This window comes from Ceratotherium simum, chromosome 23 (assembly GCF_057802395.1).
Source record: "Ceratotherium simum simum isolate JZ-2026a chromosome 23, ASM5780239v1, whole genome shotgun sequence".
Taxonomy (NCBI): Eukaryota; Metazoa; Chordata; class Mammalia; order Perissodactyla; family Rhinocerotidae; genus Ceratotherium; species Ceratotherium simum.
In genome coordinates this window covers 44,637,711-44,663,562 of record NC_141922.1, presented here as the reverse complement: position 1 = coordinate 44,663,562, position 25,852 = coordinate 44,637,711, and the positions used below count along the sequence as shown (strand labels likewise).

Here is a 25,852-nt window from a genome sequence, read left to right as displayed (position 1 = left end):
GGAAGTACTTTTTAAATTATCAGATTTGTAAAATTCATAAACAAGCAACCAATAACATTTTGAACAAAAAACATTTGATGTGTTTTATTTGCAAAATGTGCAATTAAAATGGAACAATATTTGCATTATTTTATGCACCACCACTTTGGAATGGACACTTCCCCCTCAAAAAGTGTTATTATTTATAAATGCATTCAACAGTTAACATCTGTATTTTTTTTTATTGCTTCAGCATACTGTGGCAATACATTTCCATTTATAGAAATTTGAAGTTACAAATCTATCTTTTCAAATTCTTCAAAATGGAACTCTTTCTTTAAGTATCTATCTCTATTTATACTATCGTGTGTGTGTGTATCTGTGTATTATTCCATTTTTTTCTTAGATATCTTCTGATCTCAGACTTCACTTGTCCAAAAAGCATCATTCACACTTTCGTTCTCAACTTTCCACATCACAACTCATCCCTTCACCCGAGATTAAAACTTTGAAATCATCTTGGAATCCTACCCTCCTTCCATCTATTCATATAATATCAGAGAATAAAGGAAGCAGGCAACAGAACTGGATCAGGAGATACTTATGCTTCAACTATTTCACTTAGAATGTATAGAAAGGGACTACATAGTAAAGAAACTTAAGCTAAGATGTGACCATAAATCCATATTTCTAATAGTCTTCTTGATAATTAAAAAAACTTTTTTGGCTGCCTTTTTGTTGTATCAGATTGGAGTGTCTCCGATTCTCAATCTTTACCTTGAAATAGAGATGAAGAAGCACTTGTACTGGGGACACTGAAGCCAGGTACCTGAGGGTTACTGTAAATATTCAATAAGAATATGGTTACCCTTCGAGCTTGTTCCCAACACAGCCACAGAGGAAAAGAAGTTAGTACACAATCCTAGATAAATAACCTAGATAATAAATAAAATAAGAAATCCTAGATAAATAACCTCAATCCCCATTAGATGTATTTGTTGAGCCCAAATGCTTGCTTCACAGCCCACATGTAACTATATCCAGCTAATTTTCTGTTTTCTTGCTTAACCAGAGGGGCGAGTCAGTGGTCACAAGGATTTATGAGCTTGTTTTGCAGAAGAAAAAGAATACCCTTAAGGAAGTTATGACCAAGAGATGACTCAACCCCAGCTGCTGCTGGCACCAAGAAGTCTAGTTGCTCAAGGTCTTATCTGAAGGGAAAGAAATGTGGACTTTCCCTTTGTTTCCCTGTAACTCCACCTCCCAAGCCCCTTAGCCCTATGAAGACCACTTGTTTTCTTCTTTTGTTAAGGCAGATCTGAGAGAACTTGCTCTCCTGTTTTCTCATTCTGGCCAACTCAAATGAACCTTTCTCTACCTCCAAGCACTGAAGTCTCAGTAATTGGCTGCTACTGTGCATCAGGCTCGGACCTGAGATTAAGAGGTTCAGTATCAACATGAAAAATATCTGCTATGTCATTTCCATTGTTTGTGTGGGCTTGCATTATTTGCATTCACTTCAACCCATGGATTCTTTACAAAGATCATCTGAAACCTTTTATCCATTGTATCAGGGTTGGTTTAGATAAAATTAGATAATATTATCAGGTAATTGCAAATTACCTGAATACACTAAAAGCCGATGAATGTGGAAAGGCACCATTGGAAAGCCCTTCACTTTGTGGAGCACCCCTTCTTGTCCACGAAACTTCTGGACATGAAATGTAACCAACTGCTATATGGATCCAGGGGACGTGCTGGTGTCAATCTGCATATTAAACTTTAGTGAAGCAGAGTTTTTCTTCCTTTGGATTAAAAAAAACCCCTATAGATAGAAAGAAGTTCTAATATTTTCTTGTAGCATCCCAAAGGAACATCTTGAACCTCTCCTGGTACATAAAATCCACCCATTTTACATATCCTATTTGAGGGATGGTTACTATATTAGATTCTCCAAACAAACAGAACATATAGGTATAGACCTAGATCTATAGATATATATAGATATATCTAAATCTAGATCTAGATCTATGTATCTATGTATCTACCTATCTATATGTATAGAGAGAGAGAGAAAGAGGAAGAGACTGATTTTAAGGAATTGGCTTACATGATTGTTGGGGCTGGCAAGTACAAAATCTGTAGGGCAAGCCAGCAGGCTGGTGATTCAGGTAAAAGTTGGTGCTGCAGTCTTGAGCCTAAAGGCTGGAAACTCAGGCAAAATTTCTATGTTGCAGTCAAGACGTAGAATTCCTTCTTTAAGAAACCTCAGTTTTTTTCTCTTAAGGCCTTCAACTGGTTGGATGAGGCCCACCCACTTATGGAAAGCAGTCTGCTTTACTTAAAGTCAACTGATTGTAAGTGTTAATCACATCTTAAAAATACCTTTACAGCAACATCTAGACTAGTATTTGATCAAACCTTGGCTCAACATAGTCTAGCCAAGTTGACACATTAAATTAACCATTGCAATCTATTACTATCCACTGTGCTGTGATGATGACACATAGATAGAGAAGAGGAACCTCACAGATAATGAGACAAAATGACAGGCTGCTTTCCTTTTCTTTCTTCCTGTCCCAACCCCAAAGGCCTTAGTGCAGAGAAGAAGGAAGGGAGAGCAAAGAGAATCCCCCACTCTGCCGTAGATTCACTGTGGGAATTCTTCCCTGTTCTGAGAGAAAAGAGCTTTGAATCAAATCAAGGACTGGAGCTTAGAAATCAGCATGACTGAATCTTAATTACTAAACTGAAACTGTGTTAATCTCCGAAGGGGACTAGAAACTTGTGGAACTGGACTGAGATTTCATTGAGATAAGTGCAAAGTGGGAACGGGGAGATCAACACAGCAGAGTGGCAACCACACTGGAAAATACAAAAGCATAGGGAAATGTCATGTATGGAGCATGTTGCTTAACCTCTTTAGGGCTTAGTTCCCCCCACACTGACAACAGGAATGATAATAGTATTTGTTTTAAAGGGCTGCTATTAGGAGTAAATAGTGGCACATAGTGAGTGTTCTAATAAATGGCACCTAGAGTCATAATTACCATCATCCTCTTCATCCTCAGAAGAGAATTTTCTTCTGCTGCTAAAAGTAAAGCATCTGGTAAACTCTTGATTCACTGTGCTGAAAGTTTTCTATCTTAAAAGAAGATATTGGCTGCCTTTTACAGAACTCCTATATCATAACGGATACTCTGCTAAAAGCACTTCTCACGTAATTGCCATGATAACTGCAAAGGTAGATGTCTGTATTTCACAGATCAGAAAATCACTGAGGCTTTGAGAGGTTGACCAATTTGTCCAAGGTCACACAGCTTATTAGAGGCAGAACCGTGCTGTTTCCACCATATCAGACTGCCTCCCACTGAGTATGGACCTCATTCTAGAGAACTTATTGATAGTATGGAAGTGTTGATAATGCTGAAAGAAAGTGACCGTGTTGACAGCAAGTTTGAATTATAATAAAAAGAACTAAAGGCATAGGGGGGTGAATAAAAGATATATTACCACGGACATTATACTCTACGGATGGGATGCTATAATCGAACAAATTTCTGACAGTCAAGTTAAATATAGTCAAAGGAGGGGCAGCAGCAGAGGGAAGGCATCAAAGAAGCAGATGTGGCTACAAAGGGATTTCTCTGCTGAAGCTGGATTCTAACAGATCTTCATCAAAATGTGTAAGTCATCAAATGATGGAGGAACAGCAGGAAGCAGGGGAATCCGTGTTCACTTGGCTAAGTCCAGAACGAGCCAAGGCTTGGGGAACATGCCAAGGACAACAGAAATGTTCTTAAATTTTTATGGGAGAAAGAAATATGAAGAAATGGATGACCCATTCTTGGAGTAGGTGATAAAATGTTGAGAGGATGACAGAGAAAAGGCAGAAGGACTCATCTCCAATTTTACTAATTTTTTCCCTCCAAGAAAAATAATTTTCAAACTGCCAAGTGTTGTGGAGGTTCTAGTAAATAAGGATGATTTATAGCTGCTTAAAACTGGAGTTTCCACTCCCAGATATATTTCATCCCCAGTAACTTGCTAATGTAATTGCAGAATCATTGCAAATAATCCAAGAGAAATCAAAATTAGAGGGGAAAAAAATCAAGCAATTGTTTTCCCCAAATTCCAAATAAGAACCAAGATATATCCTGCCTCACCAGAAGCATCAAATGCTGCAAGTTGAGCTACCCAAAGGGAGAAAGGGCAGGAACATCAGAAATTATTGAGAAAAAAAGTTAGTTAATATATCTATAGTTATCCTTTCAAGGAAAAATAAAATATGAAGTTTCTAGAGTCTTAGGATCAAGAATGAGTAGATCTTGGCATCTCTCTCTGGTAAGATACCATGCACTCCCTTTTCAACTTCATGAAGCACCAGTTACTAGAAATTGTGTCTTAATATCAAACCAAAGCCAACATTTCCACAACGCTCTCTCCCTCTGTGGACTTGTGTCTGCCCTCTAGAAGAGAGTGCTAGCTGTGTGTCCATGCACTCAATTCAGCCTGCAGGCCTGTTTCGCTATGTTTTGGGTCATTTGTTCGTTTGTTCATTTTTTAATGCTTTTAAATAGGTCATACGCTCCTCACAATCCCCAGAACTCCCTGCTGTCTTCCACTGCGCTATCCAATCGTGCACACTACCTGCCTACTGGCTGTGGATATCTCTTGAGTTTGCAACCTCTCTCTGGAGCCACATAAGATAAATTCAATCTTTCTCCTTTTGCATCCCTTCACACCCTTAAAGCCTGATGATGTTTTGAACCAGATTACACCAAAGACTGAGCCCTTCGCCAGGTCACTAAAGAGGCCTTCTGTCAGTGACTCTCAAACATTTTTATTCCAGCCTCCATCTCAGGGCCAAAGATCCCGTGACCAACATCACCAACCCTTCCCACTGTCCAGAACTTAGTAATGAAAAACAATTACAGAGGATCAAAATTTAAAAGTTACAATAAACTTATTGCTAAGAGCATAATTTAATTGCTCATCGTTTATTCCATAGAGAAAAACATGATCCTACACATAAAATTTTCATTCTACCTCTCTCTGTAGACATTTTTGAAAAATGGGAATACTTATCTTTCAGAATAGTTGTGAGCACTAAATAAAGTTAAGTGTATTTTAAATTCCTTATAAATTAAAAATAGCATTGTCATCTTGTTACACTTATTATTTAATTTATTTTTTAGTGTTTAAAGTAGCACAAATTTAGAGGGAGCATATTACCAATGAAGTGTTACTTTGCAAGCAAGGTTTTGATGGAGTATGTATACATTGTCTTTAAGAAAAATATACAGATTATTTACATTTGAACTATAATACAATTACACCTTAAAGTCAAGTTATTATAAAATTACAGGCCAAAAATACTGTTGACATGAATATGCGTCCTACACACTCAGTGGTTCAATAAGCTGCCACCAATTAAATTGATGTGAAGAAACCAAGTTAATAATAATTGACCATTAACAACTAGAATAAAAACTGCAAGCAACAACCAACCCAGTTACACCGACAATAAGGGATTCTTTCCAAACTTCAAGCATCCCAGCTAGCTGGGTGAGGACTTGCACAGAGTGAGCTCTGTAGTGTCGCAAGCAGCCAAAGCACTCAGTGGAGTAGTGAATTGCCACTCCAAACTCTAGAGAGGCATTCATGTCACTTTATGTAGACTGAATCTACAAATCTTCTGTAATTCACCTAGTCATATAAATGAAAGGCAGCGAACTGAACCTGCATGTCATTTGTCCATCGGAGCCAAGAAGCCTGGCCAGTAGAGCAGCCATTATCTGGAACATTTTGGCAGAGAGAAAAGACTGCTCTAAAGAGTCTTGCACCAGCAATTAAAAGCTTGGTCCAGAAATGACACACATTGTCACCGAGTAGTGGGCCGAGGAACTCAAGGGTGGGTTTGGAAGCATTTAACTGTTGTTATGTTAAGAAGACAACCAGTAGCCACCCTGAAGCTAAGCCTCCCTACAAGGGCTGCGCCCATGACCTTACCTTATTTTTAATGCGAAGATCTCTGCGAGAGGAGATTAAGCCTCATTACCATAATCTGCAGTGTACCCGCCTCTCCCTTTTGAATATTCATTCCCTAACCTTCCCTTTGTTGGGGACGCCATGACTTTGGAAATGATTCCTCTGGCCTCCTATTTGCTGCAAATACACTTTACTTTGTGAGACAACTTCCACTGGTGTAGAGTCTTATTTAAATCACTAGGAGGAGAGCCCATTTGGTTCAGTAACAACATCACCTCTGCTCACATCTCATTGGCCACAGCTGGTCACAGAGCCCTACCAACCCCAGGAGGCCAAGAAATACCATTCTATCATGTGCCCAGAGGCAGAGGTCTGGATATATTCAGTAAAGAGCATTAATTATCACATCACCAAGACTCTTTCAGTGGACCTTTGCAGTTTGCTTTTAAGCTGACAGCTGACTTGGAGTTTTCATCTACTTGATACTGGCCTTGTGTATTGTGCCTTTCTTTGGCTGCCAATATGGGTGATGAAGATTTTTGTCATCCTTTTACTTCTGTGAAAGATGAAACACCTAACAGTTATGGAACACTCACAATGTGCCGATCATTGTGCTGAGCTTTCTACAGTCGCTATCTCAGTTTGTCCCAACAACAACCTTAAGTTGCAGTTACTTTTATTGTTGCTATTTACAACTATTTCCATTGCAGCTATAAATACGACCTAGATGTGAAAAGCTGGAGTTTTGAGAATCAAATGCATATGGATGGTAGCCAAAACCTAGAGGAGGGGACAGACTTGTTTGGAGAAAGTATTTAAATGAGAGATAGAGAGAGATAAAAGCAGAGAGGCAAAGATGAATCTCTAGGCACAGCAGCATGCGGAGGTGGGCTGGAGAGGTACTGAAAGAGACTGAGAAAAATAACAAAGAGGTAGGAAGAAAACGAAGGAGAGAAAAATTCGAGAAGGGAGTGAGCAAGTGACCAGTTTGAAATATTGCTGAGATCAAGATTTAAGGATTAAATAGTGTGAGGATTTAAAAAGAGTCTTGGATTTAGAAGTGAGAGGGTCATTGATGGCCTTGGCCAGAGAAGTTTCCAGGGAGTGATGGAGATGGAAGCTGGGTTGCAGGGGGATGGGGATTGTAGAGGCCATGAGGAAATAGGCAATGTGTTTGGGCTTTCGAAAATTGTGGTAGCAAAAGGAAAGAGAAAAATTAACAGCACTCGGGGAAACTGAATAGAAACCTGCTGCTTTGGGGAAGGTAAAGACTTGAGCAGAAGGAACCAGTGGAGCAGGAGAGATTAAAAATGCAGAGATGACAGGGGATGGGAGCAAAGTTCCCAAAGAGACAGAGGGGATGGGACTCTGGGCAAAGTGGACATGTCAGCTGTGGTCATCTCACGTATGTATGGGCCATATGGGTTTCTTCATATGAGAAATGCTCTCTCGTGCTTTTACCCACTCATTGTTGAGCTGTTGTCCTTCCTTATTGATTTAGCTATACTAACTCAAAAGACCTAAGCCACCTTTTCCTTGAGAAGGGAGAAATAAAGATGGGAAAAGAAATAGAAAAACCCTGCAGCAGAAGGGCAGGAATCAGAGGAAATTCTTCTCCTTTTCAGTGAACTACAAGGCAAGGATCAAGGGAATAGATAACTTAATGAGAATCACGCAATATTTGAACTGCTATAGGGGATTGAAAATTTGAGCCACTCAGAGATGAGTAAAAGATTTGCTGAGCATCAAATACCAAGTCTGACAACTGCTGGAAGAATTGTGTCATTTTCTCCATGGACCTCAGTGAAGTGAAGAAGAGAAGTGACCAGTTCTAGACACACGGTAGGTACTCGAGAGATTCTTATTGAATCAATGAATGAATGATTCTGAAGACTCATGACAAGTGTCTACCTGCTCGCTTACTCCATGAGTTTTCTGTCTCCAGACCAATGCTCAGACTTTTTCCTCGATTAAGTCTGCCAAATCCTCCCCCTCTCTCCACGTTGCTGCAGCTACAAAATAGGGATACAGCTGGTCCTTTTATTCCACCAGTGGTGCTAACTTAAGACCAAGAGGGGGCAATAACAGCAAACAAACTTAAATGAAGACTTGAGAATAACATACAGGAATTGCAGTTTGGAAAAGACTAAGTTAAAACTGGTTCTCAGATTGTCACTGAAGACCCTATCTATGCCCCTCACAGGGACTCCCCAGCTGGCTCTCTGTTTTTATATCTGGCTTGCCATAGTACTACTGGGAGATCAGAATATTCCCCCTCTCCCGTCTCACCCAGGCCCATGTGACTGGCTTCCCTTGCCACATAGAGGAAACAAGTAAACACACAAACAAAAAGGTAACATCATAACAACCTTGTCTCCAAGAAGACACTCATACTTTATTATAAAAAGCAGCTTAAGGGCCAGCCCGGTGGCACGGTGGTTAAGTTTGGCATGCTCCACGTCAGCAGCCTGGACTGGGGTTCCCAGGTTTGGATCCTGGGCACGGACCTACACCACTCATCAAGCCATGCTGTGGCGGCATCCCACATATGAAATAGAGGAAGATTGGCACGGATGTTACCTTAGGGCTGGTCTTCCTCAAGCAAAAAGAGGAAGATTGGCAACAGGTATTAGCTCAGGGCCAATTTTTCTCACCAAAAAAAAAAGCAGGTTAGCTCCTGAGTGCTCCCACTCTCCCCTCCAGAATACGCCAGGCTTTTGCATAACCAAAAGTCCATTAAGTTATGTTCCCCCTGCAAGAGAAGCACCATCTTTTCCAAAGCTGAATTCAGTTGCCAACCTTAGAATATGAAGAGCAAACAGCTCTGCAAAAAGACAACTTATTTTTATCCTTGCCAGAAGTACTTTTGAGGATGAGGGATAAGAAGGAGTTCGCCAGACAGAGAAAGAATAGAAGAGCATTACAAGGCATAAAAGGCTCATTGTGCTCTGGAGGGGGAGAAGTTTAGTTTGCCTGGACGTAGGAGTGAAGTGCTGGGAGAAGAGGTGGAAGGAAAAGGCAGGGCCAGCGTTCAAAGGGCCTTCTAAGCCACGCTAAGAATCTAGCTTTACGCAACAGCAGAGTTTTGCAGTTGGCAAGATATGTGTTCCAATTTGTCTTTAGATACTTGACTCTGGCAACAGTAAGGAGGATAAACTAGAATGGGGACTGGTGAGAAATGACGCGGGCAAGGGCAGTAGGGAAGAAACACAGCCAGCAAAACTGGCGTGGCTTCAACGTGCAAACTTCCCCTACCTTGAACGCACTCCCTTTCATCTGCATCTGTGTTTCTCAAATTTAGTTCAGAAAGTTTCTCGTGGAGCTTGCTCAAAGCACATTTTCCTAGGGCCCACCCTACAGACTCTCCCTCAGTAAGGAGCGGGGAGGGAGGGTCAGGAATTGGCATTTTAAACAAGCACCCCGGGGCGTGGCCTTCATGCGAGTGACAACTTAAGGCACGGTGGTCCACATTACTCAGCTCCCACCCCCGTCCAGGAATCGCTGTTCTTCTCTCTCAAGTTTCCCCACAGCTCCGGTCTACACCAACCTCTCCCAGAGCCAGCTTTCCCTGCTGCTCACTGTTCATATGGGAATTTCTTAAACTTTAGTGTGCAGATCTTGTTAAAATGGAGATTGCCTTTCTAGCAAATTCCCAGGTGATGCTGATACTGCTGGTCCACGTTTCCCACTTGGAGAACGGAGGTCACTATATCGTATGTGTTGGCACCACATTACAATGATGATCTCTTGGTTGTTTAATGTAAGTGAGTCTTGCCTCCCAACTGTCCCGTAAATTTCCAAACAGAGACAGAGTTTTGAATGCCTTTGGGAACTGCTCACCCCACTGAGGGCTGCCTGCACAGCTGGCGCTTTACAAACACAAGTCGAATTGAATAATTCAAAGTAAAACAGCAATAAACTTCTGGATTGTAGGTTGGGAATAAAGAATAAATGGAGAACCTGAGCTTTAATTTTTAATTATTATTGTTCCTAACAGGCACTTTCATAAAGCCACATAAAATAGCCAGAAAAAAAGCATGCTCGATGGGGCATTCAAGACCAATAATCTTAGACATCTACATCAGAAATAAATATGAGAAAAGTGCAGCTTCTATAACGTAGAAGGGAGCAGCGCACCTAGGTCGCTTCCAAGTCCTGGCTATTGTGACTAATGCTGCAATGAACACAGGGGTGCATGTATCTTTACGCATTTGTGTTTTCGTGTGCTTTGGATAAATACCCAGCAGTGGAATAGCTGGACTGTATGGTAGTTCTATGCTTAATTTTTTGAGGAGGTGTCCCTCAAGGGACGAATGGATGAAGAAGATGTGGTATATATACACAATGGAATACTACTCAGCCATAAGAAACAATGAAATCCAGCCATTTGCAGCAACGTGGATGGACCTTGAGGGTATCATGCTAAGCGAAAGAAGTCAGAGGGAAAGTCAAATACCGTATGATCTCACTCATAAGTAGAAGAGAAAAACAACAACAAACAAACACATAGAGACAGAGATTAGTTTGGTGGTTACCAGAGGGGAAGCAGGGAGAGAGAGAGGGGTAAGGGATGATTAGACACGCGTGTGTGGTGATGGATTGTAATTAGTCTTTGGGTGGTGAACATGATGTAATCTATACAGAAAAAAAAATATAATGATGTACACCTGAAATTTATATAATGTTATAAACCAATATTACTGCAATAAAAAAAAAGAAGAGAGATGTGCTTTTCTAAAAATTACTGGAGCATTTCTCAAAAAGTTTATCAGTTGTATAATTGTAGACTACAATTCTTAGGCCCACTATAATGTAGACAAATTACCGGGTTCAGTGACATGCAAATCAGGTCACAGTCTCAGAAAAGTTGGGTTTTTTTTCCTTTTATAGTCAAGGAATTGTATGGGCTTAAATGGGAATCCCAGATTTTCATGTGTGGCTATGCACTGATTAAGTGATATGCTTGCCTGAACCTGCTTTATGCTGCTGAGTTTTTAATATTTTTATTCAGACACAAGTATAAAATTGAATAGTAGCATCAATGTTAGGCAAATTGGGTCAAGTCTCCTAGAGCCAAAGCAGCAGAGATCCAGAAGGACTTGATAAACAAGAAAGTATAGGAGACAGCTTCTTGACCAGAAGGAAGATGTATATACAGGTAAGACAGAGGAGACACATCTTCACCATCCAAGAGTGCTCTGGCATCCAGTCCAAACACCAGAACATCATCTACTGTCGCAAATTATGTCCTCAAACCAGAGAGTTGAGTGCATCACCCAAGGTCATTTTGAGTACTTGACTCTGCACCAAACTCTTCCCTTCCTTGGGTCTACTAAGAAGACATCACAGACATTACAGGAGAAAACTGAGTATAATAACATGCTCCATCCCCTGAGAACCACACATGTTAAAATCCTAAGTACAAAGAGAAGAACTGGATTTTACTGTGAAAAAATATTTTCATTGCTACCTATATATGAAAGAAAACAATTTGTCTCTAGGAAACTATACCAGATATTACATATTCTAGTACAACAAAACATATTTAGGCAAGATATTTTAAACCACTGGCAGCAGTGAAAGGATGATTTACCTTTAGCAACTGTTTATAGGACGTTGTGAGGAAATTAATCCATTATTGTGTTATAAAACACCTTGTTTCATAATATCAATTTTTGCTATTAGGATTTGAAACCAGAGTTTTCCTAGGCATATGCATTTTTACATGACATTAAGGTCATTTGTATATATTATAATATGACCATAACTGTGATAATTATTCTTTTGTGCAAAAATTTCAAGTAATGCTTCCAGCAGAACATTAGAAGAGTATAATGTATGTGTGTGATTATGTGTGAGTGTGTGCAAGTGAGACTAATTCTCTAACAATGCTAAGCCCATTAGGTTAGCTTGAGAATCTCGGGGGTTAGTGATTTGTCATGAAAGAGCCATGTCAAGCAGGGCGGGGGGGTAAGTAGGGGGCAAAGAAAAACTTGAATGAGCTAGAATCTTTTTTCTTCTTTTTAAGTTAGAAGTCTGAATCAATATGCACCTATTACTCCAAGAGAGCGACTTAGTTTGGAATACCCAGTTATGCGTATGTCCTTTGTAGTTGTCCAGCTATCTGGTTGCATTTTCATCGGTGTTGCATGCAGAAAGACAGCATGATAGAGAATAGAGGGATGATCAACTGCCAAGTCTCTTGTAACCACCCCATGCTCATGCTCTACTGACAGGATGGGAAGCTGATGGCTCACAATGTTTTTTCACCAATATCATTAGCAAATTCTAACATATTCATAGCAACAAGGTACAGATCTGCATAGGCAGAGTCACATATCTAAAGTTAACATTTTTTTCCATCTAATCTAGAAAACTTGAAGTTTTAATATAATCAACATTTTTAAATGGATAAATGATAGCTATAGGGAGACATCTGGGATGGGGAGTGGTTAGAGGAAGAGTACTGTCTTGGAAGATCTCTTTATATTCCTCTAATCAGTTGAGTAAATCTAGTTACATACATCGCAAAACAGAAGCCAGTCTTGTGTACTGCACTTGAGATGAGTCTGGTTTGTCCCGGATTGAATGTTTTCAGGGCATTCGAAGGCTCCCATCCATCCTAATCACCTCTGCGTAGACATGATTCAACATCCAGTGTTGGCTCCGATCAGCGCAAGTGTCAGTCAGGAGCGGACTCTTGCCCACAGCCCTCTGGCCTCATTTCCTCGTGGCGGAATGTCTGTGGCTCTTGCAGGACAATTCCTGTCGCCTGCATTCCAAGCATGCCTACCCCTGACAGGCTTGCCCAGCTGTGGCACTGACCATATGGCTAGGCTCAACTCCACCCTCTCTCTTAATAATTCCTTCTCTCTTACTGTCCAACTCATACTATTTTCACAGAGGACATTTATTTATAGACTCTCCCTCACACCACCCGTTCTTGCAAATGTACCCATGATTCCAGTTACATCAGGTTCCTCTGCATTCACACACTCACTGGTATGTGTCTTGCTGACGATGGCTTATGTAGTTCACTTCTGAGGGAAATTAATTTAAAACCTATGTAAATATGGTTGCCTTTAATGTCCTAGTTTAAATTCCATTCCATTAATTCCTTATATTGTGGCACATATTTGCTTCACACTCCTAATTGTCTAATGCTATTGATCTTATTCTGGCATATGTTAGAATAAATTGGATCTTTTCTCAATATCTTATTTTAAAGGAATTTTAAACAGCATTTTTACACTTTTCCCTTTAATTAATATTTACCCCAACAGAAATATAAACATTTATTACACTATTTGAGGAAATTCAAGACTATGAAAGGCTCCAGAAAGTCCTGAAATAAAGTATTTTTGCCATTGTTCACCTCCCACCCCTCAGCACCCCTCAAGATTTCCTAAACTTATTTTTTTTTAGTAGACCTTTTTTCATCCAACATTTAGGATCTTAATCTGTTTGCGCTGCTATCTATAACAAAATACCACAGACTGAGCAGCATATAAACACAGAAATTTGTTTCTCGCAGTTCTGGAGGCTGAGAAGTCCAAGATCAAGGCACCAGCATGGCTGAGTTCTAGTGAAGGCCCTCATTCTGGTGCACAGCCGGCACCTTCTCACTGTGTCCTCACATGGTGGAAGGAGCTCACAAGCTCTCTGAGGCCTCTTTTATAAGGGCACTAATCCCATTTACCAGGGCTCCACCCTCGTGACCTAATCACTTCCCAAAGGCCCCACCTCCTAATACCATCCCATAGGGCATTAAGATTTCATATGTGAATTTGGCGGGACACAAACATTCAGGTTGTCGCACCTGTTAAAACATGCACTGCTCTAGGAGCACTGATCCATCAAGGAAAAGCAAAAGAAACTATTTTCAAATACCCTGCTAGTGAGAGAAAAACTTCTCATACTCTGCTGGGCTCTTAACTCACTGCCTCCAGAATGATCTGGTTCAATTCCAGTGGCCAGTACCAGTATGTGCAGCTGGGATAAAATGAGTACCAGCAGAAGAAACCAAACCCCGTGAGCATCCACTTCACTCTCTGGACCTGCACTTCTGGAGGAGCAAAGTTCACTTGAATCGCCGCAGAGATGACATGCGTAGGACGTGTTAACATACGGCACCACGCAAAGAAAAAGATGACCGATCCCCCTCTGTCTGTTGTGGGAAAACAATGCAGCTTCCCAGCATTACCCGTTTCCTGCGTGTTCTCCCTGGAAGTTGAAGTATTTTGGTAAGATTATAATTGTTCTTTTAGATTCAGCTCAACATGTCACTGAAGTAATAAGAAATCAGTTGTTTGAGAACAGATTGTCCCTTTGGTTACCGTGCTCCTACCCAGTGGCTTGTTTCCAGGTCTGAAGCACAGCAAGCTCTTTCTCATCCCAGAGACTTCAGATGTGCTGTTCCCTCAGCCTGGAACACCTTTCTCTCTGTGCTTCGCCCTGCCTTCCTTCCAGATTAGATGTCAGCCCCACTGAGAGTATTTCCTTGATCATCCCACGCTCTCCTGTTATTCCCTGAGTCCTGCTCTTTTCCTTTGTGGCGCTTATCCCAATTTATAATTCTATGTTAATTTGTCTTCTTGTTTATTGCCGGTCTTCCCCTTTAGACTCCAAGCCTCACAGGGCAAGGGCCGCGTGTCTCTGTTATCCCCCCACGTGTACCCAGCCTAGCACAATACCTCGCCCAAAGGAGGCGCTCTAAAAAATAACAGTTGAATTAGTCTTTGGGTGGTGAGCATGATGTAATCTACGCAGAAATAGCAGTATAATGATGTACACCTGAAATTTAGATAATGTTATAAACCAATGTTACTGCAATAAAAAAATAAAATAAAACAAAATAAAAAATCATATTCACTAAATAATTATACAACATAAAAAAATAGTTGAACAAATGAATGAAAAGTCTGACTCTGAGAAGAGCGGTGCCATTTCTCGTGCTTGCATTGGCCTCTCAGAGCCTCCACAGACTCATCGGTGCATCAGAGGAGCCCCCTTCTGCTGACCCAGCTAGAGACAGTCTCTAGGCCACCTCCCATCCGGTAGTGTAATTAATCTGGGGGCTTTGTAGCCAGCTTCTCACGTTGGTGTTCATTACACAATGAGTGCTGGCTAAATACACAGGCTGAGCATTCTCAACGGTCCAAATTGTTTTAGATTCAGAAATGTTCCATGTCATCTCATGCCACTTCCTCCCAGTACAGCTCATTTGGCTCTAATTCACGTAGCACACAGTGTGTCGTGTGAAAACAAGAAGCAGCAGACAAGAATACGTGGAGCTCGTTCTCTGTGGAAGGAATTAGGCCGGGTGACTCGTCCATCTTGCCTCATTTAATTTTCACAACGACCCTATCAGGAGGGGTAGTATCCCATTTTATGGATGGGGAAACTGAGGCTCATCGAGAGAAAGTATCCATAAACAGGAAGAGTGCGTGTTCTTTCAGCCGTACCACAGTGTGTGAAACAGAACAGACAAGTGCACATCAAGGGCTTTGTGACAGAAATGACAAAGACAAAGTCTTCAGTTAGCTCAACTTCTTTGGATATTATTTTGGAAAGAATAATAAAGCAAAGTCTTTTTGATCAGCTACATCTCAGATTTACTGTCACATTTATGTGATTCTAAGATAGAAATTTTTTCATAGTTTCATGCCTGAAGTCAAGATGCACTCTATAAGTGGTTCAGTGTGTTAGTATTTCTTTTTATCCCCAAAAGTTACGAATTTGATGATGTTTCGATCAGGGGTGACTTGGAATCAAAGAAGTGTGGTTTAACAGCTCCTCTGAAGGTACTAGATAAGAGACCACAAATTGTTTCCATCTGCTCCTAATCATATTTAAAATAAAATTTCCACCAACAAAGTATTTACTATATACCTAGATATTATATTGAGCAATCTTTTTGTGTGTGTGAGGAAGATCAGCCCTGAGCTAACGTCCCATGCCAATCCTCCTCTTTTTTTTTGCTGAGGAAGATTGGCCCTAGGCTAATATCCATGCCCATAACTTCCTCTACTTTATATGGGACCCTGCCACAGCATGGCTTCACAAGCAGTGCGTCAGTGCACACCCGGATCCAAACCTGTGAAACCCGGGCCTCGGAAGCAGAGCAGGCGCACTTAACCGCTGTGCCACTGGACCTGCCCCCTTGAGTAACTTATTTAAATCACCTCATTTAATCATCATCAAAATAATACTACAGAGTGGGTACTTACATTAGTCCTTATTTTATAAATGGTAAAACTGACACTCAGGGAGGTAAATTAACAAGCCCCAAATTGCACAGCTATTAAATGTCAAAGCTGGGATTCAAATGCAGGTCCACCCAGCCCCTGAGATCATGTTCTTGATCACATTAACACACCGGTTCCTGGTCTAGCAACACAGTGTTTGAGGCCTTCTGCGTTCACAGCAGGATGTGGGGCAGTGGTGGTGAGGTTTCTAACAAGCTATCCATCAGCATGATCAGCACTGTAGCACAAAGCGAGTAAAGCCTAGCGAGATCTTATACCCTCCACTGTAGCACAGCTGCCCACTAATCGGCAAGGCCAGGGCTGCTGCGAGCACCAGCGTTACCAGCAAACCTCACAGCCGAGGAGGCCAAACCGTCACTCCACAAAACACCAACAGCTGCCAGATAATGTGGTGTTCGAGTCCCACAAGGACCCAGGCGTCTACTGCTTCAGTCTCACCCAGTGTCTCACTGTAGATGGCTATGCAGACAGCAGCTGGAAACTCAGCCCATGTCTCTACCTGTTACTGTGAGAGTCCACAGGGCTTACGCAGAATCTAATTTACCAGGGGAGGCAACGTGCTGATATTTTCCACCTTTAACGTAGGATCTTCAGATAGGTATTATGTGTGATACTCCTCTCACTCTTCACAAATTCCCCACCTGAGGAGGTTGCCTGATGTGCCAGGGAGCCCCTATCAATTCCTCCTCCCAGGCAGACAGGAGGGTGGGGAAGGTGGTGATTAAGAAAGCTGGCTCTTGGGGTCGGCCCGGTGGCATAGCGGTTAAGTGCGCATGCTCTGCTTCAGTGGCCCCGGGGTTCGCAGGTTCGGATCTGGGCGTGGACAGACGCACCGCTTCTCAAGCCATGCTGTTGCAGCATCCCATATAAAGTAGAGGAAGATGGGCATGGATGTTAGCCCAAGGTCAATCTTCTTCAGCAAAAAGAGGAGGACTGGTCTGGCATCAGATGTTAGCTCAGGACTGATCTTCCTCACACACAAAAAAAGGGAAAGTGGTCTCTTGAGTCCAGCTGCTGGCTTGGGATCCCTGGTTCTGCTACTTGCCAGCTGGGTGATGTGGGCGACTACTAATGCTATCAGTTCCTCAGTTTCCTCATCTATAAAATGTTAGTTAGTATCAAGTCCTACCCAATATTAATATTATCAGTTATCACAATATTACCATAGGACTATTATGAGGAATTAATGAGATATGGATTTGATGTGCTGAGTACACTACTAGGCACAGAGCAATGTTAAGTATTACAGACAGATAAATACTCAAGTGAACTATCTAGCCATTCCATTTCATGCACCATGTTTAGCATTCTCCACTCGTACATACACATGTCCTTATAAAGTCCTAAATTAAAAGAACCCTTTCAGGTGTTTGGGAGAGATAGCTGAATTAGATAGACCCAAATGGCATTTAAAGTCACTTCTCTGGTACCCAGACTCGGTAGACCAGGAAGTAACCCTCCTCATAGAGAATCTTCTTCCTGGTTGGGTATGCCAATTCTAAACTTCTGAATTATATTTATATGATATTTATCTAGAGCAGAGATCACAAAGTAAGAGGTCTACAGTAATGTAAATGAGTCAAGTACATGAAAAATAATATAGTGTAAGAAAAACAATAAAGCGAATGCAAACGCACTAATCCTGAGAGCCAGGAGACAATAGAAAGTGCCCTACCCAGGACGGGGTGGAACCAGGGAGTCCGGCCTCTGTCTAAGGGGCCAGCTGTTGCTCAGTCCCAACTAATCATTGTCCATGAAAATGCAGGCCCACTGTATCCTGAATTTCCTATTTTTCCAGCAAAAGCAGACATCCAGATTTTCATACGAAATCTCCCAATTTATAATACTAGCAATGCAATTCAAATTATTTTTAAAAATATCTGCAGCCCAAACAAACTAAAACCTAGTAATATCTACATGCCTCTGGTTTGCACGTCCCACACATGACCCAAGACCTTCTGACCTGGCAGTGACTTTTTATGGACTCTGCCTGTTGACCTCTTTGTCACTCTAGGCACTCTTCTTACTCTCTCATTCTCTTTTGGTTTGCACATTCCTTCTGCAGCCCAGCACAATCTAGAAAGTAAAGAGATTTTGAATTTTGGACTTCCTCATTTTTCTGTGACAAAACTGAGGTCAAGAGCAACTTGATCTCGAGGAGGCACCTGATGCCCAGCCCACTGCACTGAGCAGGAGAACAAGCCCAGGACGTCGCCAGGCCCTCGGGCAGCCCCTTCAGATGTGTTCTAAGAGAAAATGAAGTGAAGTTTCTTTCTTTCCTTCAATCACCAAGAAGGTATGTGGAAGACGTGAAACTTAGTGGGAACCTCCCTAACGAGAAATGTAGCATCACCTCTGGTGTGAAGGTGGGAAGAACACGGGAGGGAGAGGTTTCCAGCCTGGTAGATGTGATCTTTGTGCTATGGTTTCTCCAATTGGTTGAAGCGTTAAACATTTCCACCTGAACCAATATGGGTATCAAATAGATTCTAAATCTAAATCTAAATTCCCATTTATTCATGTGTTGAATTAATTCTGCTATTGCTCCCTCCCATTAGCAGTGATTCTTGATCTTCCAAGACACGGCTTGCTGTCAAGTTTACTAGCAGCATCCACTCTGTTTAAGAGCCTGTTTTGCTGACATCTGGGAGAGTCGCTATCAACAGCAGATGATCTGCCTAATTACACCTGTATTGACTTCTCAGCTCTCTCTATTTATCCCTTTGTATGGGTAAACCATTTGAAGCATAAACACTTCATCAGCTTTTGGCCAAAATGAAGAGTAAAAGAAAGAAAGCAAATCATTTATTTTAAAAGAACCTGGAGGCAAGTTCTGGATTCAGACCTACAGTTAAACCTCTCTCAACAGATGTATGAACTTGGGCCAGTTACTTAACCCCTCCTGTGCAAGGAAGATAAAAATGGTACTTACCTAGTAGGGGGGTTAAGAGGATAAAATAATCTAATATTCAAAGAAACATCAATGGTAGTGAGTAGTATGAAATCATATATGTACGTATCAATTACTGAGGGCTTCCTATGTGGCCAGTCAGCATGTGAAACATTTTACACGGGTTATATCACTTAATCCTCACAACAACCCTATGAGTTAGGGATTACTGATTCCCATCTTAAGGAGAAAACAGTTGAGACTTGGAGAAATTTCCATTTTAACCATAGGAAGCCAAGGCTTAGCAAATTCAAGTGATGTGCCTGAGATTACACGGCTAATAAGTAGGAAGGCCGGCATTTGAACCCCAGAAGCTTGACTCGAGAATGCATGCATCTCCACATGGCAGGTGCATTCAGGGAAGGACGTGATGGGCAGGAAGACGGCATTTCAGTTGGGAGGGGGTACAGAGGGAACAGTTTTAAATACTGAACCATGCAGTCTTCTGGAAGTGAGAAGACCCCGCACCCAGACGGAGGGCAGGCAGTGAGAAATCAGGGCAAAATGGAGCTGATCACAGGGGTGTGGCCAGGGTTAAGCAAGTGGGATCCAAGGGAGGGATCATGCCACAAAGTTGGAGGGTGATGAATCCAGGAAGGCTTGCCAGGGTGGGGGGATTCTGGGGCTGAGGTGAGAAGCTGGAGGACGGAGAGCAGGGCAGCGTGACGGGAGTGACTGCGCACCAACTGTGGCTGATTAGAAGGAACTAAAGGCTGACTGCGGGTGTTCCACTGCTGTCTCTATGCCGTCTGTCCCCTGACATCAGGTAGCCAAAGGTTTGGACATCCCTGGGAATAGGCAGACAACTTGGAAGCTGTCCCAGGAGACACTGCATTTATCTCGCTCCCCAAGCACGTGTCCTTTTTTCCCTTGTGAAAAAAAAAAGGGCATGGGCTCTGCACTGTTTCTTCCAAACTGAAAACCAACTCCTGCTGTGAGGGATGTGAAGTCCCTCAAATACTTGCAAACACTTGAAACATTGGCACACTTCTTATGTGAGGGGATTCCCTAGCTGAAGGGTAAATAAAGAATAATTGTTAACAATTATTTTTAAAAGTCTCCCCTTTCATGGGAAGGAAAATGTGCCAGATCCTGCTAACATAGGAAGTGGTCCCAGATCCTTTCTTTTTTTAAAAAAAGAAAAAGAAGACTAAGTATAAAATTGTGCTTCAAAACCCCTGATTTACCTCTTTTAACTTAACACGAGTTAAGCAGGAGGCTGCAGGAGACCATGTTATTACTAAATTATGCTTTTATTTTCCTTTGATGTGCCTGATGCGGCTTGCTTGCACATATTGGGGTATTTAGTAAATGAACCCTGGGCCCTGGTTATTTATTTATTTACCAGTTTCCCTGGCATTATCAAAAGCGAGAAGCAGCTGTGATTTCCCCAGTTCAAGCATACAGCTGAATGTTGAAAAGACCTGCCTTTGCCCAGGCCCCTGCATACTGCAGAATTACATTCACTAATGCACGAAAACTGAAGAAAGGATGTCAGAGCCAACCTGGGCTTCCAGCTGTGGGAGGGGATGTTCTCTGAAACCTTTGGGCTTGTAATAGACTACTTACCAATCTACAAATGGAAGAGGCAGCTGATCATGGCTCTTTGGAGGCTTGGACCTATGACTGTCTCTTCAGGAAGTCAGAGGGAAGAACAGAAAGGGATTCTTGCCTCCCCACCCCCTCCCAGGCTCTGTGCCTTCTGATTCAGATGATACTACCTGAAATGAGCTTTATTGACTGGCCCAGGGCTGATATCCAGGAGGCAGGTATTAATATGGGCATGCTGATGGTTAAAATAGGGACATACTCATCCCAGTTGACAATTAACCCCTCCTCTGAGCCCCACAAGTACCTGTATGTTGCCCCACCTCTTCTCCCAGAACCACCTAGAGCCCTCCACAATTCAACAACTAAAGAGCACCATGGCCCTGGCATGGCGGCATGCCTGCAGCACCTTGCTCAGCTACTTTCTAATTGGTTGGTGTCTGTGCCAACTAGATTTGTTAAATATTTTTATCATTATCTCTTCATTGGTCTCATTTAGTACCCTTTACAGGATTCCAAAACAAATGTACATTCTCCCAAATTGCTCCTGTGTGTTTAAGTTTTCCATGTTGTATTAGTTATTTATGGCTGTATAACAAAATGCCCCAAAATATAATGGCTTAACACAACAACAGTGATTGTCTTGCAGTTTCTGTGAGTTGGGAATCTGGGAATGGCTTAGCTGGATGCTCTGGCTCAGGGCCTTTCCCAAGGCTGCAATATGGCACCAGCTGGGGCTGCCATCCTCTCAAAGCTCAACTGGAGAGGGGTCTGTTTCCAAGCTCACATTGTTGGCAGGATTCACAGTTTCTCACAGGCTTTTGGTCAGAGGGCCTCAGCTCTTCTCTGGCTGTTGGCCAGAGGCCACCCTCAGTTCCTTGCCACATGGGCCTCTCTGCAGCTCACAACATGGCAGATACCTTTATCAGAGAGAGAGGGAGAGGGGGAGGAGGAAGGGAATGAGGAGAGGGAGAAGGAGAGGGGAAGGAGGTAGGGAGAGGGAGAGGGAGAGAGGTCATTTAGTTCAAATCCCCACCCCCACACACACACCCCTCCCAACCCCTGGTCCAGTAGGAAACATATGATTTATTGTCTGTAGTAGGGACACCAAATAGTGTCTCCTACAGATTATATCCAACTTGTGAATGAAGAGATCCCAGATACAAGAGCAAAAAATCTTTTTAATTCCATTAATTTATCCTAAAAATTGTCACTTTCCCACCAATTACAGCAGACAAGAAGCTGCCATCAGAGCAGGTCATGGGAAAACAATGGGCCACGTTTAGGAACACATTTGTTTCTGCTGCAAGGCGCTTATCACGGAACTGTCTTCTCCCCTGTATCCCACCCCCACCCCTTCTTTCTCCCTCTCTAGCAGAACCCAAGCACACATTATCCCCACTTCATGCACTGCCCCCTGCCGTCCCAGGGAGCAAGAAATTGGAAGTGAAACACACTATATGCAGATTGGTTTTAATCACCTGGAACAGATGGTGCAGAACGTGGCAGGTAAGTGCAATTTCGAATTTCCTTTGGATGTTTCTTTTTTTTTTTTTTTTTTTTTTTTTAAAGATTTTATTTATTCATTTTTTTCCCCCAAAGCCGCAGTAGATAGTTGTATGTCATAGGTTCACATCCTTCTAGTTGCTGTACGTGGGACTCGGCCTCGCGTTGGACGGAGAAGTGGTGCCTCGGGGCGCGCCCGGGATCCGAACCCGGGCCGCCAGCATCAGAGCGCGCGCACTTAACCGCTAAGCCACAGAGCCGGCCCTGGATGTTTCTTAAAATGCAGAAACAACAAAGAAATTAAATGGACTGTCAAATGTCAGTGTCAGCTCTGGCTTTGAACAGCCAGGCTTCACCGTGTCTGTACATGACCCTAACACTATTGAATCTATTTCCCCCCTTCTCTGTTAATTAACTAACATTCGATGAGCTAAATGCAAGAAGATATACATAGAAACAAAGCAGACACATGTTACTCCTTGACTGTGGGAGAATGGAAAGGGGCCCAGGAAATGCGTGTGAGCCCAGCTCACCTGAGCTCTGCACTATAACAGGTAATTGCAATAAATCATCCTTTGCCCCATGATCCCAGCCTAGTGAAGATTAATGGCAGTAGACACTAAAGCTGCCAACCTGGAAGATTTCCGTGGAGGTGGAGAGGAGGCTATGCGTAAGGAATACGTGATAAAATGCTATGCTGGGACCATAACAAATGGGCTGGAAGGGAGCCGAGGTCCTCCTCTGTAATGCAGAGACATTAAGACCTGTCTGATTGTGATGACAGACAGGTATTTGACTGAGCACACTGGCAGCTATAAAAAAAATAGCTAAAAGCGAATGTCAAGATGTGATGTAGACCTGCCACCTGCCATCAGGAGTAATTATGGCTCTGACCACTTGCTCGTAAGGAGGGCAGAGAAAACAATATTGTATCTGACTGCAAGGAATCGTCTACGTTTGATTAGTGGCCCTGATGGCATGACTGGCCCCAGTGTCACCGTCCGTGATGAAGCAGCAGAGCCAGACACTGGCAACTGTTCTCGCTGGAAGGGAAGTGAGAGCTGACTTGCTTTCACTCACTCCAGTTAGGACGAAGTCGGTGAAGGGAGAAAAGATGATCTGGAGAGATTAACTGAATGCTTTATACTCAAAGGAAAGACCAGGTCCGACATATAACTAGAGATGTGGACATCAGTCCAGGAGCCCCTTCAGAAATATGGTTTCAAGAAAGCAAAGAGACCTGCAGGGCACAGGCCACACACATTTCAGAAAGCTGTGTGCTTTGGACATGGAAATACACCTTCCCTGTGGATGGCAACATGCTCTCAGGCAGAGAAAGAGTGACTGTCCCCACACAGGCTTTGACGCTTTGAAGGCTGTGGGAGAACCCAGAAAAGGAGTCGAGAGCTGCTTTGGAAAGGGCCCTATATTAGTTTGTGAGGGCTGCCATAACAAAGTACCACAAACTGGCTAGCTTAAGTAACAGAAATTGATTGACTCACAGTTGTGGAGGCTGGAATAAAATAAAGGTGTCCTCCACAGGATTGGTCCTTCTAAAAGCTGTGAGAGAAGGATCTGTTCCAGGACTCTGTCCTTAACTTGTAGATGACTACGTTTATGTGCATATGGCATTCTCCATGTATGTCAGTCTATCTCCCAATTTCCCTTTTTTTTGAAGACATTAGTCATATTGGACTAAAGCCCACCCTAGGGACCTCATTCCAACTTGATTATCTCTACAAAGACCCTATGTCCAAACAAGGTCACATTCTAAGGCACTGAGGATTAGGACTTGAACGTATTAATTTGTGGAAACACAATCCAACCCATAATAGGTGCCCAGAGGAATCTATCTAACCGAGTGTGTATGGGAAGAAAAAGCTCTCACTAGTCAGAGGGGAAATGACCAGGTGTTGCTGCATGGAGGGAGGTTAGGTCAGTAGGACGTGGCGTGAGGCAGACTGCCAGGGATGTGAGGCAGAGGTGGATATGATGTCCACAGGCATGATGACACAGGCAAGACCAGGCGTGAGAGGGCACAAACTGCTGGCAGAGCTCAAATGAAAGCAGGCAACAGAAGGAGGGGCCAGCAATTGAGAAGACAGACTTTGCGGTCCCAGATAGCATCAGTGGACAGCTGGGAGCTAGGCTCTGAAGTAACACAGAAAGACGCAGGAATCTTTTTTGATGAAGATCAGAGTGTTTTAATACCCTTTGGTTTACCCTGACTCAGATCTTCCTTAGTCAACACCTTAAAAGATAGGATTGATCATATAGGCCCTGACCCCACAGCGTGGGGTCCTTACCCCACTAAGGACACAGCGTGTCCTTACCTACCCAGAGTCTTTGGGGTTAGTGCCTCTGGGGCTTGGGCATTTTACTGGGAGGACCTGCTTTTCCATGAACTGGCTGGAAGTTCCTTCAAATCCTCAAGATTAGCTTCATGGATGTATTCATCCTCTGGGCCTTCCTGGGCAGAAGGCAAAAGACTGATATTTGGATTCTTGACCAGATTTTAACAGTACCATTACGAATTAGGGGTGATATCACCATAGAAACATTTGAAACTCTTACTCTGGAGATAACTTATAACCCCTAAATTATGAGGAAGAGAGGGAGGGAGGAGGGGGAAAAAAGAGGACAACTGCAAGGAAAAGAAAGAAAATATAATCACTTCCTAGGGTTTATCCCCTTCTATCCCTAATAACTAAATTTAAATAAAATATTAGATTTTTAGTTATTTTTTTCTGAAATATTGTCTTGATAACTCACTAGGAAAATGGAAATATAACAGATATCTCACCTTCAAACTATATGACTTCTCAACAACTGTTTTCCAGGTAAGGAAAATATATCAAAGGAATTTTTTTCAGAAAATGAATGGTCCTATTTTCATTAACATGTAACTTTTTAAAATGCCCTTTAGGACTTAAAAGTTCTTATTGTTGTCTCTTCCCAAAGGTGTTTTGGGGGTTTGAAGTTGAGATTTGAGCTTAAATCATTTCAGCTGTTAAATATTAAAGAGAAATATTCAATTTCTGCTTTGGATATAAAACACTCTTTTTAATAGCTCAAGTAACTAAAGCATCTAAATTTGAGAACCTGGAACCTTGCTTGTCTATGGTACTTCATGAAAAAGAAATTCTACTCAAGTTGAAAGTATCTGAGTAGACATTTTTATGATTGCAAATATTATAAGGTGAATGACTGGGCATGTAAGTCAAGCATTTCTCTAAATTTTATGTATTTTTTACTCAAGGATAGATTTGGGGCACACATGTGGCCTGCAACCAAGCTCTTATTTCTTTGAACAGGAAATTAATAGAATGGGAAATAAATTAATCCGAAAAGAAAAATCATGGGCAAAAGTAAGATTATTTAGCAAAATGATTCACCCCACCAAAAAAAAAAAACTCTTGATATAAAACCTACAAATAAATTCTCATTTATGTATTAATTCAACTTATTGCTACTACACTTTAATATTGTTATTATTAAGCACCTAATGTGAGCTTAATAAGCTTGATAAGCATATTGATAAGCTTGATAAACACTGTCACATAATATGGTTTCAAATTTTCTTTACAATCACCCTGCAAGGTAGATAGTA

General features: G+C 42.1%; 1 long non-coding RNA gene across 1 annotated transcript in view; it reads right to left on the bottom strand.

The window, feature by feature from the left end:
• The window catches only part of LOC147914018 (uncharacterized), a 94,775-nt gene that overhangs the window by 26,563 nt on the left and 42,360 nt on the right, over positions 1 to 25,852 (bottom strand). The gene's annotated exons all lie outside the window — the stretch shown is intronic.